Raw genomic sequence first — 16,383 nt, forward strand, 5'->3', positions numbered from 1 at the left:
GTCCTGGATGGCAGGAAGCTTGTCTCCCGTGATGTACTGGGCCATACGCACTACCCTCAGTAGTGCCTTGCAGTCAGAGGCCGAGCAGTTGCCATACCAGGCAGTGATGCAACCCATCAGGATGCTCTCGATGGTGCAGCTGTAGAACCTTTTCAGGATCTGAGGACCCATGCCAAATATTTTCAGTCTCCTGAGGGGGAATAGGTTTTGTTGTGCCCTTTTCACGACTGTCTTGGTGTGCTTGGACCATATTAGTTTGTTGGTGATGTGGACACAGATCTCCACCTGCTCCACTACAGCCCCGTCGATGAGAATGGGGGCGTGCTCGGCCCTCCTTTTCCTGTAGTCCACAATCATCTCCTTTGTCTTGATCACATTGAGGGAGAGGTTGTTATCCTTGCACCACACGGTCAGGTCTTTGACCTCCTCCCTATAGGCTGTCTCATTGTTGTCGGTGGTCAGGCCTACCACTGTTGTGTCATCAGCAAACTTAATGATGGTGTTGGAGTCGATGTCGTGCCTGGCCGTGCAGTCATGAGTGAACAGGGAGTGAACAGGGAGTACAGGAGGGGGCTGAGCACGCACCCCTGAGGGGCCCCCGTGTTGAGGATCAGCATGGCGGATGTGCCGTTACCTACCCTTACCATGTGGGGGTGGGCCGTTAGGAAGTCCAGGATGCAGTTGCAGAGGGAGGTGTTTAGTCCCAGGGTCCTTAGCTTAGTGATTTGAGGGCATTATGGTGTTGAATGCTGAGCTGTTGTCAATGAATAGCATTCTCACATAGGTGTTCCTTTTGTCCAGGTGTGAAAGGGCAGTGTGGAGTGCAATAGAGATTGCATTATCTGTGAATCTGTTGGTGCGGTATGCAAATTGTATGTGGGTCTAGGGTTTCTGGGATAATGGTGTTGATGTACTGTGTTGATGTCAAAACATCTCATGGCTACAGACATGAGTGCTATGGGTCGGTAGTCATACAGGCAGGTTACCTTTGTGTTCTTGGGCACAGGAACTATGGTGGTCTGCTTGAAATATGTTGGTATTACAGACTCAGACAGGAAGAGGTTGAAAATGTCAGTGAAGACACTTGCCAGTTGGTCAGTGCATGCTCAGAGTACACGTCCTGGTAATCCGTCAGGCCCTGCGGTCTTGTGAATGTTGACCTGTTTATAGATCTTACATCAGCTGCGGAGATCGTGATCACACAGTCGTCCGGAACAGCTGATGCTCTCATGCATGTTGCAGTGTTACTAGCCTCGAAGCGAGCATAGAAGTTATTTAGCTCATCGGGTAGGCTCATTTCATTGGGCAATTCTCACCTGTGCTTCCCTTTATAGTCTGTAATAGTTTTCAGGCCCAGCCACATCCGACGAGTGTCGAAGCCAGTATAGTATAGAAATGAGGTAAAACTGATTTAAGTTTCCCTGCATTAGAATCCCCGGCCACTAGGAGCACCGCTTCTGGATGAGCATTTTCCTGTTTGCTCATGGTGGTATACAGCTCATTGAGTGCGGTTTTAGTGTCAGTATCGAATTGTGGTGGTATGTAGACAGCTACGAAAAATATAGTTGAAAACTCTCTAGGTAGATAGTGTGGTCTACAGCTTATCATGAGATACTCTACCTCATGCGAGCAAAACCTTGAGACTCCATTAGATATCGTGCACCAGCTGTTGTTTACATAAATGCATAGTCCCCCGCCCCGTGTCTTGCCAGAGGCTGCTGTTCTGTCCAATCTGCTGTACTGTCCAACATGTGCCCAATCTGTGATTTAATGCATTATTTTTGGATAAGCATCATAAGGCACTTGTTGGACGGCAGCAGGCCTTAAATCTTGGCCTGTGTGTAGTTGGTGATGAGGCGGTCCAGGTCGGCTGGAGGGTTGATGGCCAGTTCCAGGGTGAGGTCGAAGAAGGGCAGCAGAATAGCAGCCAGCTCCTGGTCCACCTCCCTGGAGTTGAATCTGGAGTGTGACCACTGGTCTGAGTGGTAGTGCCGGGGAAACTTGGTCAGAGGCCCAACGGCACGGATGGTGGAGTCACTGGTATGGAAGGTGGTGTCTATGACCAGTCGACCATCGTACACCAGACAGGCATTGTTGTTGGACTGAAAGGCATCGTAGTCCACCCCATTGGAGGAGAGGTTCATGAAAACCCACAAGAAATCAAGGATGTGAACAGTTTTACTAAATTTGTATCAAAACCCTTTTCTACCAGCTATTTTACACTGCTCATAAGAGGATGAAATCGACAATGAAAATGGACAATAAGAAAACAACAATGATTGAAGCACTTTGGAGAAAAAATACCACAAAACCACTTTTGTTCAATCCATTTTAGAGATCTCTTCAACAATTCACTGAATCAAGTATAAGGTTACTGCACCCTAGTCAGAGCCCCTCTTTTCTCTCAGAGCTGTTGAGTTGGACTTAAAGAGCACTCCAGCCTGAGAGGTTGACTGTCACTAGAGGAGGACACAAAGGTGATTGACTCAGGGCGCTGTCCGTCATTCATCTTGGCCAGAAAGCAGTTGTGGTGAACATGGACCCCACTTCTCCACCGTGTGGTTACTGAAGCAGGAGCTGGGGCTGCAGCTAGAGCCTTCATCAGTGAGCAAGTGGATACGAAAGCCTTCAACACCCAGGCTTAACAGAATCCTCACACAGGTGTACACATCGATGGTGTTGCTGTGAAGATGGTATTACCTGTCGCGCCAACATAAAAACTAGACATTCAAACAAAGAACAGAGATTGAATGAATAGTGAGCTTGATGCAATTTACAATCACAAAAAGAGGATTGATTGAAATCTATCACAGCCAACCAAATTACTCAGACGCTACGTGGATGGGGAAGATCAGATCACTTGGCAACAAGGGGGCAAGGCAAGCAAACAAATACTGCCTAATCATCCCCTTGTCAGGGTGAGATGAGAGCAGCTATCCCAGTGACCTCTGAATTCTTACAGCTCAGCCTCTGTATGTAAGACATGCCTTGGTGATGAAAACACAATTATGCTAATAATGACAGCGAAAGGAGGATCTAAATGAGTTTAGCCTCAGTGAATGGGTTCTTTGATGCACAGGCTTCAGAAGTGACAGCTTTCTGCTCGAGGTAGGCATTCCTACCCTTGGGCGTATTATCCTAAATGGGAGGAACAACAATGGTTGCGTCCCAGTTGATTAGAGCTTGTGCCTGAATAAAGTAATTTATTTAAAATTACTTTTGTAGAAACAGAAAGCAGTTTATTGAAGGCCCTCACTGTTTTCCAGTTATTTTCTGTGCCCCTGTCCATGGTGCTGAAGTGGTTAGCTACAGCAAAGCCACTGCATAGTACAATACTGCACTTTAAATGCATGCTATATTTCTATGATTTCTATTCATTATTATTCCTCCTTCCTCTTCCTCTTTCTTATTCTTCCATTCCTTTCAATTTTTTTGAGAGGGAATAAGGAACAAATAAAATACAGCCATTTCCAAAACATTTTCATTCTGTCTATAACATTCAATTCGTAGTAACAGTAATTTGCATTTTGTAATGATATCCTCCATAATGAACAGATCCCCTAATTAGTGAATATAATAGGCTTAATCTGGATCACTGCACGTCTCATATTCCTTCAGAGGAAAAAGATTAATTCCACTTAATGACATCAGTCTTTTCATCAGCAGAAAACAGAAAACCTTTTCTCTGCCTACGTTCCAAATGGCACCCTATTCCCTTTATAGTGCACTACTTTTGACTAGGGCCCATATGCTCTGGTCAAAAGTAGTGCACTATATAAGGAATAGATTACCATTTGGGACACAACCTCTCAGAAATTAATGTCACCCTGTAAATGGAGAGAGATGGAGGAGGCAGATCTGGTTGAGAGAGATGAAAGATTTCCCCTTTCTCACTAATTACCGTTATTATTCATATCCTATTGAATAATGGCACATCAGTGGGAATTAATGTAAGGGGGTTATCATGCCTTTAGCACTTCCTACATACAGTACATACAGTGCATTCGGGAAGTATTCAGACGGCTTGACTTTTTCCACATTTTGTTACGTTACAGCCTTATTCTAAAATGGATTACATTGTTTCTTTCCCTCATCAATCTACACACAATACTCCATAATGACAAAGCATAAACAGGTTTTAGCAAATATATTAAAAGTAAAAACACTGAAATAGAACATTTACATAAGTAGTCAGACCCTTTACTCAGTACTCTGTTGAAGCACCTATGGCAGCGATTACAGCCTCGAGTCTTCTTGGTTATGACGCGACAAGCTAGGTACACCTGTATTAGAGAAGTTTTTCCCATTCTTCTCTGCAGATCCTCTCAAGCTCTGTCAGGTTGGATGGGGAGCGTCGCTGCACAGCTATGTTAAGGTCTCTCCAGAGATCTTCGACCGGGTTCAAGTCCGAGCTCTGGCTGGGCCACTCAAGGACATTCAGAGACTTGTCCCGAGGCCCCTCTTTTGCATTGTCTTGGCTGTGTGCTTAGGGTCGTTGTCCTGTTGGAAGGTGAACCTTCGCCCTAGTCTGAGGTTTTGAGCGCTCTGGAGCAGGTTTTCATCAAGAGTCTCTCTGTACTTTGCTCCATTCATCTTTCCCTCAATCCTGACTAGTCTCCCCATCCCTGCCACTGAAAAACAACCCCACAGCATGATGCTTTCACCACTATGCTTCACCGTAGGGATGGTGGAAGGTTTCCTCCAGACATGACGCTTGGCATTCAGGCCAAATAGTTACATTTTGGTTTTTATCAGACTAGAGAATCTTGTTTCTCATGGTCTGAGAGTCCTTTAGGTGTCTTTTGAAAAAGTCCAAGCGGGCTGTCATGTGCCTTTTACTGAGGAGTGGCTTCCGTCTGGCCACTCTAACAGAAAGGCCTGATTGGTGGAGTGCTGCAGAGATGGTTGTCCTTCTGGAAGGTTCTCCCATCTCCACAGATGAACTCTGGAGCTTTGTCAGAGTGACCATTAGTTCTTGGTCACCTCCCTGACCAAGGCCCTTCTCCCCTGATTGCTCAGTTTGGCCAGGTGGCCAGCTCTAGGAAGAGTCTTGGTGGGCCCAAACTTCTTCCATTTCAGAATGATGGAGGCCACTGTGTTCTTGGGGGACCTTCAATGCTGCTGAAATGTTTTGGTACCCTTCCCCAGATCTGTGTCTCGACACAACCCTGTCTCGGAGCTCTACGGACAATTTCTTTGACATAAAAGTGTAGATTGTGTGTAGATTGATGAGGACCATTTTTTATTTCATCCATTTTAGTATAAGACCGTAACGTAACAAACTGTGGAAAAAGTCAAGGGGTCTGAATACTCTCAGGAGCTAGCCTGGTTACTAGTCTGCTTGTGCCACTCCTCAACATTTGCTTGGCATGACAAGGAGTGGCAAGGACTGGAATGTTGGCACAAACAGACTGGTGCCCAGGCTACATTCATACCCTCCAGCTCTACAAAGTTCATCAGCAGCCACTTGTAGACTGTAGGTGGTTGTTGAGGGTGAAGAGGTCTATCTACGGTGGGGCTAGGAGCTGGCTGTTGGGAGGAAGTTGGCTTATGTCCACACCAGCGGGACAGGGAACCTAGCAGGGATGAATCTAGAAATCCTCACAGCAATCATTCAACATTGTGCACGTAAAAAGAAAAAGCACAGTATGTCATCAGTACAGCATCAGGGCGTTAAGAAATGATGATGATTATGTCGAAATAACTTGCTCTACCTATAGAAACACAGGGCTCTATTTTCGTCCAAAAGCACGTTAGTTTTTTAGTCATGAAAAAGCTCCACCCAAACACCAGGTTTGGAAATTTACCTGTGTATCATCAGCTCTCTTGAGCTGAGGTAGGAGGGGTGGCAATATTTTAGCTTTGTCCTTAAAAACAAGCGCAAACGTGACAATTTCATGCAGTGCTAATGGGGAGTTTGAAGACCCACAAAAAGCAGGTCCTAACAGTAAAGCGGTTGATAATGGTATCATGGATTTTGAGAGCGGAAGCGAAGCCTATCCAGCCTTGACACACAGTGCCCATTGAAGGAATGATGTGGTGAATCTCATATTTAGAAACATAAAATAAGTATTTGTTTCCCCCCATTTTGTTTATTTTTTTTTTTTTACAAATAATGAAGCATAGCCTACCCTCCCCTCATTTAAGGCTGGTTTAGCAGCATTGGTTTGTCTTTTTATCTTGTCCATTAGCTGAGTAGTCTATGAATAAAGGGGCTTTACCGAGAGGGCGTTGAAGTATTTTATTATTCACAATTCACATAACTGCATTTTGCTTGTAGGCTATCCATCCCCATTTTCAGAGAGTGCCCCTCGTCTGATTACCAAAGACAAGCTCCTCCAAACTATTCAACCTATAATGCCACATCAACGGCAGACTTTTTTGAGAATCTGCCTCACACATAGGCAATGATACAATTGACAGGAGCTAGTATTTCGATATAGACATGTGAATGTATAGAAGAAATGTAGGCCTTACAGTCCCGCGAGAGAAGTGGTATATGATATCGTGCTTCTGACCCAATCCTATTTAGAGATGTTGTTGTTTGTTTGAAAAACAGATTTGTTTTTCATCTAATTTGATTAAAAAACACTTATTATAAAGATTCACTGCCCGTGGGTTTATAGACGGGTTGGTTGTTTAGTAACAAAACCGAAGCATGCTCAACTATCAGGCGGGGTTGGCTTAGACTGTTGACCGTCACGTAAACTATTTTGTCTCCAAACGTTTATTGAAAACAGAAATACATTTGCACCATGACCACTTGTTGCCTCTCCAATGCATCATTTAAGTTGTTGGGTTTTCTAGATAGCTCATTTCTGCCACATTAGCGTTGACATGACAAGAGTCAGAAAAAACACCTCAGAACAAGTCATGATATCAATAACACGATACAACGCGCAGAAACGAGCCACCTACGATTCCCCACATGACAGCTTCTTGTCGTTGCTGCTAGTTATCTGACCGTTCAGAATCACAACACCATGTGGCCTTCTGCCAACCCGCCTAAGGTGAGCATGTGCATTGCTCGAATGCAATGCAATTTTGTCTGCTATTTCTGGAGAAGTGCAAATCCGATCTGTGAGATGGTTCCATGAGGTTTATAAAAACATCACATTTGCCAGCAGTGTAATGGAGAGTGGACATTCCCCATTTGTCTTTATATTGGATCTTTATCCAGCTTCTGAATAGATGGGAGGTGCGTAAAACCCTCCGTAGTCTTAGTTGCCTTGTCTGTGTTACACGCCCACCACGGAGAGCAATTGTGGTGCCTGTACCTGTATTCAGACATAGCCTATATAAAGCAAGTTCTTGTTTCGTCAGTAGCTTAGATAATTTAATCTTGATGATTGACTACTTTTGCCATGTCCCATGTCCAGGCGGCAGTTTACAGTAGGCCTAGCCCCTACGTCCGTGTGAATGCTATAGCCTATGTTTAACAATGTACTTTCCATTATGAAGCAATGCAATTAGATCAATGTGGACTACAGACATGTTCAACATGATCAAATACAGGGAAGGCTATTTAACGAACTAGGCCATAACGGACTAGCATTTGAATTGGAATTGATGACAATGGAATACATATAAAAAGGTAAATACACAACTTGAAGCAACCACATATTTAGCCATGGAGCCCGTTCTGATTGGCCAGTCAGGGGCCAAGCCTTGACACACCCACAACTTACTCATCAAAATCTAGTCCTTTAGCGCCACTGCCAGCTATTGCGCCCATCATTACTGTACAGTTGTGAAAATAGCAAAAATATTTCTGACACACCCCTGAACCCTATAATGCTACCACCAGCGCTAAGATTTACTATTGCGTTTAAAAAAAAATGGAGCACAGCGTGCTTTTCACCTGACACTGTTACATAGTAGACCAGAAGTGTCAAACATCCGGCCCGCGCGAGGAGGTCCAATTCAAACTTAATATACTTTAAAATAACTTAAACCAAATCAGAACAGTTTCTTGACAGTGTTCAGCTCACTAATAATCCCCTAAATGAAATATAGACAGTCAGGGAGCATAGAAAATAAATACAAATATTGATATTAAGAGGACAATTTCTTTTGCAAATTTTGACAGCGAGGAAATGATCATTGCGGACCTCACTGAAGACTGAATGCGGCTTCCGAGGCAAAAAAAAAATGGTCAGCCCTGTAGTAGACCAGTGTGTCATATTTCCCGCTAACCTGGTACTGCTGGCCTGTATAGAAGATGAGGTGATCATAGGGCACCTTCCTGCCCCCAGACACCAGCACGTGCTTGACTGCCCTGTCGATGCCCACCATCTTGCCTGTCACCACGTTGATCCAGGAGCGGAGAGACAGATGGGTATTGTCCCTGTCACAGTAGCCATGGCTGTGGGTGGTGGACAGGGCGAGTGGAGTTAGTCAGCTTGGCACAGTCTACAACAGATGTTCATTATGTAGCGTGTTAAAAGCTTTTATAGAGCCTTCTGAAAGGTGTGTTTGACAGGCGTCTGGGTATTATACATTTGTAGTACAGGCCATTTCTGTGTCCATGAGATCAAAATGATTCCCAAGCTCTGATTTCCACTGACATTGATGACGACAGTCTTCCATGTAGACCTTGAATGACAGTAAGGTAAGCTGCAGGTATCTCATCTTGTGGACAGGAATCTCATCTTTTCATTGGTGTAGTAGCCCGGGAAGCCTTGCGTGGGTATCAGAGTCATGTTATTGAACCTGCAGGTGTGGGCCTTGAGCAGGAAAGAAACACAACGATTTCTGGGAAGATGACCTTGCTTCTGACAACTCAGTGGCCTTCAGCCAGCCTAGGAATAATGCATAGATACAGTGCCTTGCGAAAGTATTCGGCCCCCTTGAACTTTGCGACCTTTTGCCACATTTCAGGCTTCAAACATAAAGATATAAAACTGTATTTTTTTGTGAAGAATCAACAACAAGTGGGACACAATCATGAAGTGGAACGACATTTATTGGATATTTCAAACTTTTTTAACAAATCAAAAACTGAAAAATTGGGCGTGCAAAATTATTCAGCCCCTTTACTTTCAGTGCAGCAAACTCTCTCCAGAAGTTCAGTGAGGATCTCTGAATGATCCAATGTTGACCTAAATGACTAATGATGATAAATACAATCCACCTGTGTGTAATCAAGTCTCCATATAAATGCACCTGCACTGTGATAGTCTCAGAGGTCCGTTAAAAGCGCAGAGAGCATCATGAAGAACAAGGAACACACCAGGCAGGTCCGAGATACTGTTGTGAAGAAGTTTAAAGCCGGATTTGGATACAAAAAGATTTCCCAAGCTTTAAACATCCCGAAGAGCACTGTGCAAGCGATAATATTGAAATGGAAGGAGTATCAGACCACTGCAAATCTACCAAGACCTGGCCGTCCCTCTAAACTTTCAGCTCATACAAGGAGAAGACTGATCAGAGATGCAGCCAAGAGGCCCATGATCACTCTGGATGAACTGCAGAGATCTACAGCTGAGGTGGGAGACTCTGTCCATAGGACAACAATCAGTCGTATATTGCACAAATCTGGCCTTTATGGAAGAGTGGCAAGAAGAAAGCCATTTCTTAAAGATATCCATAAAAAGTGTTGTTTAAAGTTTGCCACAAGCCACCTGGGAGACACAAACATGTGGAAGAAGGTGCTCTGGTCAGATGAAACCAAAATTGAACTTTTTGGCAACAATGCAAAACGTTATGTTTGGCGTAAAAGCAACACAGCTCATCACCCTGAACACACCATCCCCACTGTCAAACATGGTGGTGGCAGCATCATGGTTTGGGCCTGCTTTTCTTCAGCAGGGACAGGGAAGATGGTTAAAATTGATGGGAAGATGGATGGAGCCAAATACAGGACCATTCTGGAAGAAAACCTGATGGAGTCTGCAAAAGACCTGAGACTGGGACGGAGATTTGTCTTCCAACAAGACAATGATCCAAAACATAAAGCAAAATCTACAATGGAATGGTTCAAAAATAAACATATCCAGGTGTTAGAATGGCCAAGTCAAAGTCCAGACCTGAATCCAATCGAGAATCTGTGGAAAGAACTGAAAACTGCTGTTCACAAATGCTCTCCATCCAACCTCACTGAGCTCGAGCTGTTTTGCAAGGAGGAATTGGAAAAAATTTCAGTCTCTCGATGTGCAAAACTGATAGAGACATACCCCAAGCGACTTACAGCTGTAATCGCAGCAAAAGGTGCGTATTAAGTTAAAAGTTAAGTATTAACTTAAGGGGGCTGAATAATTTTGCACGCCCAATTTTTCAGTTTTTGATTTGTTAAAAAAGTTTGAAATATCCAATAAATGTCATTCCACTTCATGATTGTGTCCCACTTGTTGTTGATTCTTCACAAAAAAATACAGTTTTATATCTTTATGTTTGAAGCCTGAAATGTGGCAAAAGGTCGCAAAGTTCAAGGGGGCCGAATACTTTCGCAAGGCACTGTAGATGAACAATGTCCAGTGCAGAATATGAGAACGTGTATTTTCTGAGAGATGATGACCTCATCACACCTGAACACAAATGGTCTTGCCCTGATGAACAAATGGGTGTATTTCGTCAACAGTTATCTCAGAGTTCCTGTTCCATTTTGTAGTAGCGGAAAAATCGAAAGACTAGACATGCAGTACATTGGTTCAGGAAGAACAGAGGGAATCACAGAGATATGAGCTAAGGCTCTATCTGCAGTGTGTTGTTATTCTCTGAGAGCTGAGTGAGAGGGCGCAGATGCAGCTGAATGCCTCCATCTAATGCCCTTATTGCATTTCATCTCCTTCGGTATACATTAAAAATCCTTTATTTTCTAAGCCTCGTAGTAAAAGCCCTTCCTTTGTTTAGTCTGTTTTTGTCCCCAGCTTGTAGTGTTCCTCTTATGCGTTTACTATCAGGAGTGTAAAAGGTCTCTTGTGATGTAAATGTCCTCCTTTGTTCCGTGCCAAATGGACATTATTCTCATTGGTAATACAACAGAGAAAGCCTCAATGGTGCTGAGTGAAAAGGAGATGTACACTGGGCTGAGCCATGTCATGTCAAGCTTTAGATCGCCTGCAAGTCTGCTGCCTGTCTCTGGGAGGGAAAGTGATAGATCTGGTCTAAGTTGCACATTTGTGAATGAAGTGGGGGGGGGGACACCTTTTCATGCAACACAAACAGAGGTGTCAACACAATACTTATTACGACCCTTTAATGTCATTATATTTTAACACTCGGTTTGACGTGTAGAATAAATAACTCAACCATGGTCTTTGTTCACAATGGTAGCCTAATCCAGTGTGTTCCCTTTCAGTCAGTCAACTTCGGTACCACGTACCATGTTCGCACTCTCGCGGCTTCGGTTGAAGGATCCTACAGTCACGCCCACCAAAGGTCAAGGAATTCCTCACCTCGCTGTGAGCCCCGCCTTCCACAGGTGAGAACAGTGAGGCTCGGATTCATTACTTTAATTACACCTCAGTGTGCACACTACTAAAACAAGCAATTGGAACACGAGACTGTTTTACGTTGCGCCAACTAAATTGCCCCTTAGTTGGCGTGCTCAGCCAACTGGAAGTTGTGTGCTGAAGTTTGTATGGTTCTCAAAAGTCTCCTAATAACGAACAATTAGTTATTCTTTGTAATTTATTGGCCTGGCTATAGCAATAAGTAAGATGGCTAACGTACCTGAAACGACGAAATCTAACAATCTGGGTTTGTTTTTTTATTTGTATTTAACCCTTATTTTACGAGGTAAGATGACTGAGAACAAATTCTCATTTACAGAAACGACCTGGGGAATCGTTACAGGGGAGAGGAGGGGGGGGATGTAAACTGGGGATGATTAAACAACCATGTCCCAATCAATTCAAAGATACTCACGTTGATTGTCTTGTATGGCTCGGTGCATGCTCAGGCTGCCCTCGCTCAAATCAGTTTGTGTGCAAGACTAGGGGACGGCTGGCAATGTTCCCTTACTAATCCGTGGCACAGGTTCTCCTCACAATAGTGTAACATTCTTTAGGGGGCTTTGTGTTTCCGGTAGTGACTTCCTCTCCCGCATGCACGTACCTCGTCCGAGTTGCGGGACGCAGAGATGGTTCCAGTTCTCTGCTGCCAATGACTGGAACGAATTGCAAAAATCTCCCTCTTTAACTTTAAGCATCAGCTGTCAGAGCAGCTTACCGATCACTGTACCTGTACACAGCCAATCTGAAAATAGCACACCAACTACCTCATCCCCATATTATTACTTACCCTCTTGCTATTTTGCACCCCAGTATCTCTACTTGCACATCATCATCTGCATATATATCACTCCAGTGTTAATGCTAAATTGTAATTATTTCGCCTCTATGGCCTATTTATTGCCTTTACCTCCCTACTCTTCTACATTTGCACACACTGTACATATATTTTTTTATTGTGTTATTGACGGTACATTTGTTTATGTGTGATGTTGTTTTTGTCGCACTGCTTTGCTTTATCTTGGTTTACCTGGTTAAATAAAGGTGAAATATATATATTTTTTTATAAAATAAATAAATAATAACATCTGCTAGCATGCATAACTCCCACTGAATGAAACTTACTAGCGTTCCCCTGGGAATATAGCAACCCCATTCCTATTTTCAATTCCTGGAGTTTGAGAAAGTAGAGAGAGCAGGGCTTGCATGTTCCTCCGATGAGGAATCTGCGCTGCTCCACAAAAAAACATTAATGTGATGACAGTTCCCCCACATTTTGTTATGTCAAACTGGGCGCTACATCAGCCATTGCCGGAGTCCTCTGTGTCCACAAGGGAGCCGGGGTTCATGCAGGGCTATACAATCTCACGGAAACACAACGCGTGTTGGAAGCTTGTCTATGTTTAATGCTCCTCTTGTACCCCGCGTCCCATGCTGTTCACGGGGTTCAAAGTGTAAATCAATCTCCCCAGTGTGGGAGTAATAAGTTGGGGGATTCGTTCCCTATGGGGAGGGGGCATTATTGGGATTCATTGCTGATTCCTGCCTGTAGCTCACTATTCCCTATGAGGTGTCTAGTGATACAGGTTATGGGCCCTGTAGGTGATTGGTGGTTGGTAGCGAAGTCGAGAGAACAAGCAGGGTTGGACATGACAATGCTATTATCCAACACACAGTCTCTGGGATTCATATGAACCTCGAAATCGCCCAGTGCTGGGAGCCAGCTGGTTACCGGAATGCATCTTACCACCTAAAACGAGTGAGGCTCATTGTGACAGTACTGCCAATCGGGGACATCACTGATCACCGAAGCCCTTGTACCCAGAGTGGGCCGGGCTTTAGGCTAACCTTGGCACAATTTTAACAACCTCGAAGTTCCACACTGTTCGCGGGTGTCAAAAGTGTTGTCTTCAACATGTGAGTTTGATGGTTGTCAAGAGTGGTGGAAATGGAAGAAGAACCAATCTCTCCCAGGCCACAAAGTGGTGTCCTGTCCATTCAGATGACATCGGGAGGCTTGCTGTCTGCTCCGTCCAGTGGCGCGCATGTGCAGTGTTACCCTTGATCATGTGAACAGTGATGCCAGGGTACAGGCTACAATTTACTGTGTGTCTCCCACGCTCCTGCAGCGTCATCACGTTGACTATTCTTGAGGCCTCAGCGCCCGTTTTGAGTTAGTAAATATTCTCCCGTCTCCAGAAACAGGCAACACGTGTGGTTCCTATGTCGAAGATCCAGGACGCTGGTACAGCCAGTGTTTCCTGGTTCCAAAAATGGACGGAACATTGGGTCCCATTCTAGACCTACAGTACCAGTCAAAAGTTTGGACACACCTACTCATTCCAGGGTTTTTCCTTTAATTTACAATTGATGATTATAGCCGATTGACTAGTGACGATGGGGGTCGAGGCGGCAAGCAGCGTTACACACATACATGCTACTGTCCTGTATTCAGTCTCTAGGCTTCATAGGAAACCAGAGAAAGAGCTGTCTGGCACAGTCTCACTGCATTCCGTTGACTCGCTCATGTATCATGCTTTTCTATCCCAATGGAGGGTGTCCGGGCTCCGGCTCTGCTACATTTCGGCTGGGTCACTCAGTGCGTTTTCTCCCGTGCCTACACCTGCTGGGGATGATGGCTTCTGTAATGGAAGTCGCTCTCATGGGGCTATTGTTGATGCGGCCCTTCCAGCTCTGAGTGCTAGCCACTCACTTGGACTCATCTCGCAGCCTAAGTCGGTCACTTCGGGTGACCCAGTGGTTGGAACCCTCTGCTATTGTTAGGGGGCTTCCATGGGCTTAGTTGTATGGTGCAAAGTGATCACGACAGATGCACCCCCCCGAGGGCGCTGTACAAAGGCAACTCGAATCGGGGTATGGAAACTGGTGCGGAGTGCACTGCAATATCAGTTACCCGGATCTCCTAACGCCGTATCTGGTGCCCAGGTGCTTCCCCCTGCTTTTGTCGTGCCGGCTTGTGCTGGTCAGAACCGGCAATATGTCAGTGGTGGCGTGTATCAACAGACAGGGAGAGAGATGCTGTCTCTCGCCCTCCGAACCTTGGCTCACTCCCTATTGATGGGGAGCAGTGCGCATATACTCTCGCTTTGGGTGACGCTTGTCGCATCGCGAGAAAACGTGCAGTGTCGTCCTTTAGGCGTTTCTGCCAGTGTTTCTGATTGAACCCTTTTTAAAAAAAAAATTAAATTGTAGCTATTGTTGTAGCTCCCCGTTGGCCCAGGCAGCCTTGGTTCGAGGAGATCGTTCACCTTTTAGGTGGGGACCTGTGGCAACTCCCAACAGGGACCTGTTGTCCCAGGCGCACCTGTTGTCCCAGGCTGGAGATTTGGCTCCTATGGGCCTGGCCCCTGAGAAGGCCAATCTGAAGACTAGAGGTTTACCTCTGAATTTTATTACTACCATTCAGTCTGCAAGGGCGCCCTCCATGAGAGGACTGTATGGGTATAAGTGGCAAGCGCTTGAGCTCTGGTGCTAAGAGAAAATACTTGTTCCTTTTCAGAGTGCGGTGAGGGACATCCGTATATCCCTACAGGAGCTTTTGGAGCAGGGACAGGCATTCTGAACATTAAAAGTGTACATGGCCACTATCTCAGCGGGTCATGTGGGAATTGCCTCACAGTGTCTTGCGCATTGTTTAAAGGGTTGACTAGAGGAGATATTTGTGCTGCGGCAAGTTGGGCATCACTACGCACTTCTGTCGTTTGTGTTTGTATTTATTATGGATTCCCATTAGCTGCTGCCAAAGCAGCAGCTACTCTTCCTGGGGTCCAGTAAAATTAAGGTAGTTTATACAATTTTAAAACATTACAATACATTCACAGATTTCACAACACACTGTGTGCCCTCGGGCCTCTACTCCACCACTACCACATACCTACAGTACTAAATCCATGTATGTATGTTATCATGTGTGTGTACGCATGTGTCTGTGCCAATGTTTGTGATGCTTCACAGTCCCCGCTGTTCCATAAGGTGTTTTTTTATCTGTTTTTTAAAAATCTAATTTTACTGCTGGCATCAGTTACTTGATGTGGAATAGAGTTCCATGTAGTCATGGCTCTATGTAGTACTGTGTGCCTCCCATAGTCTGTTATGAACTTGAGGACTGTGAAGAGACCTCTTGCATGGGTGTTCGAGCTGTGTGCCAGTAGTTTAGACAGACAGCTCGGTGCATTCAACAAGTCAATACGTCTCATAAATAAAAGTAGTGATGAAGTCAATCTCTATTCCACTTTCAGCCAGGAGAGATTGACATGCATATCATTAATATTAGCTCTCTGTGTACATCCAAGGGTCAGCCGTGCTGCCCTGGTCTGAGCCAATTGCAATTTTCCTAAGTCCTTATTTGTGGCACCTGACCACACGACTGAACAGTAGTCAAGGTGGGACAAAACTAGGTTCTGTAGGACCTGCCTTGTTGATAGACAGACTTCTCCCCATCTTAGCTACCTCTGCATCAATATGTTTTGACCATGATAGCTTACAATCTAGGGTTACTCCAAGCAGTTTAGTCATCTCAACGTGCTCAATTTACACATTTATTTATTACAAGATTTAGTTAAGGTTTAGTGTTTAGTGAGTGTTTTTTGTTCCAAATGCAATGCTTTTAGTTTTAGAAATATTTAGGGCTAACTTATTCCTTGCCACCCACTCTGAAACTAACTGCAGCTATTTGCTGAGTGTTGCAGTCATTTCAGTCGCTGTAGTAGCCGACGTGTATAGTTGAGTCATCCGCATACATTGGATGTCAATGCTCCCTGTGTAGCCCACAGTGTGCTTATGGCTGGGACAGGGGAAAGTCACTAGGCAGCATTCGTGTGCGCAATACCCAGACCCCCGCATCTGGCGGGGACAAGTCTGGGGGGTCTGACATCGGCCATTTAATTTAGTATCCATTGGGGTCGGGTTG

At 44.8% G+C, this 16,383-nt stretch overlaps 1 pseudogene; it reads right to left on the reverse strand.

The window, feature by feature from the left end:
* Window positions 1-16,383, reverse strand: part of LOC112217318 — a 34,753-nt pseudogene that overhangs the window by 3,334 nt on the left and 15,036 nt on the right.

This window comes from Oncorhynchus tshawytscha, linkage group LG18, assembly GCF_018296145.1.
Source record: "Oncorhynchus tshawytscha isolate Ot180627B linkage group LG18, Otsh_v2.0, whole genome shotgun sequence".
Classification (NCBI taxonomy): Eukaryota; Metazoa; Chordata; class Actinopteri; order Salmoniformes; family Salmonidae; genus Oncorhynchus; species Oncorhynchus tshawytscha.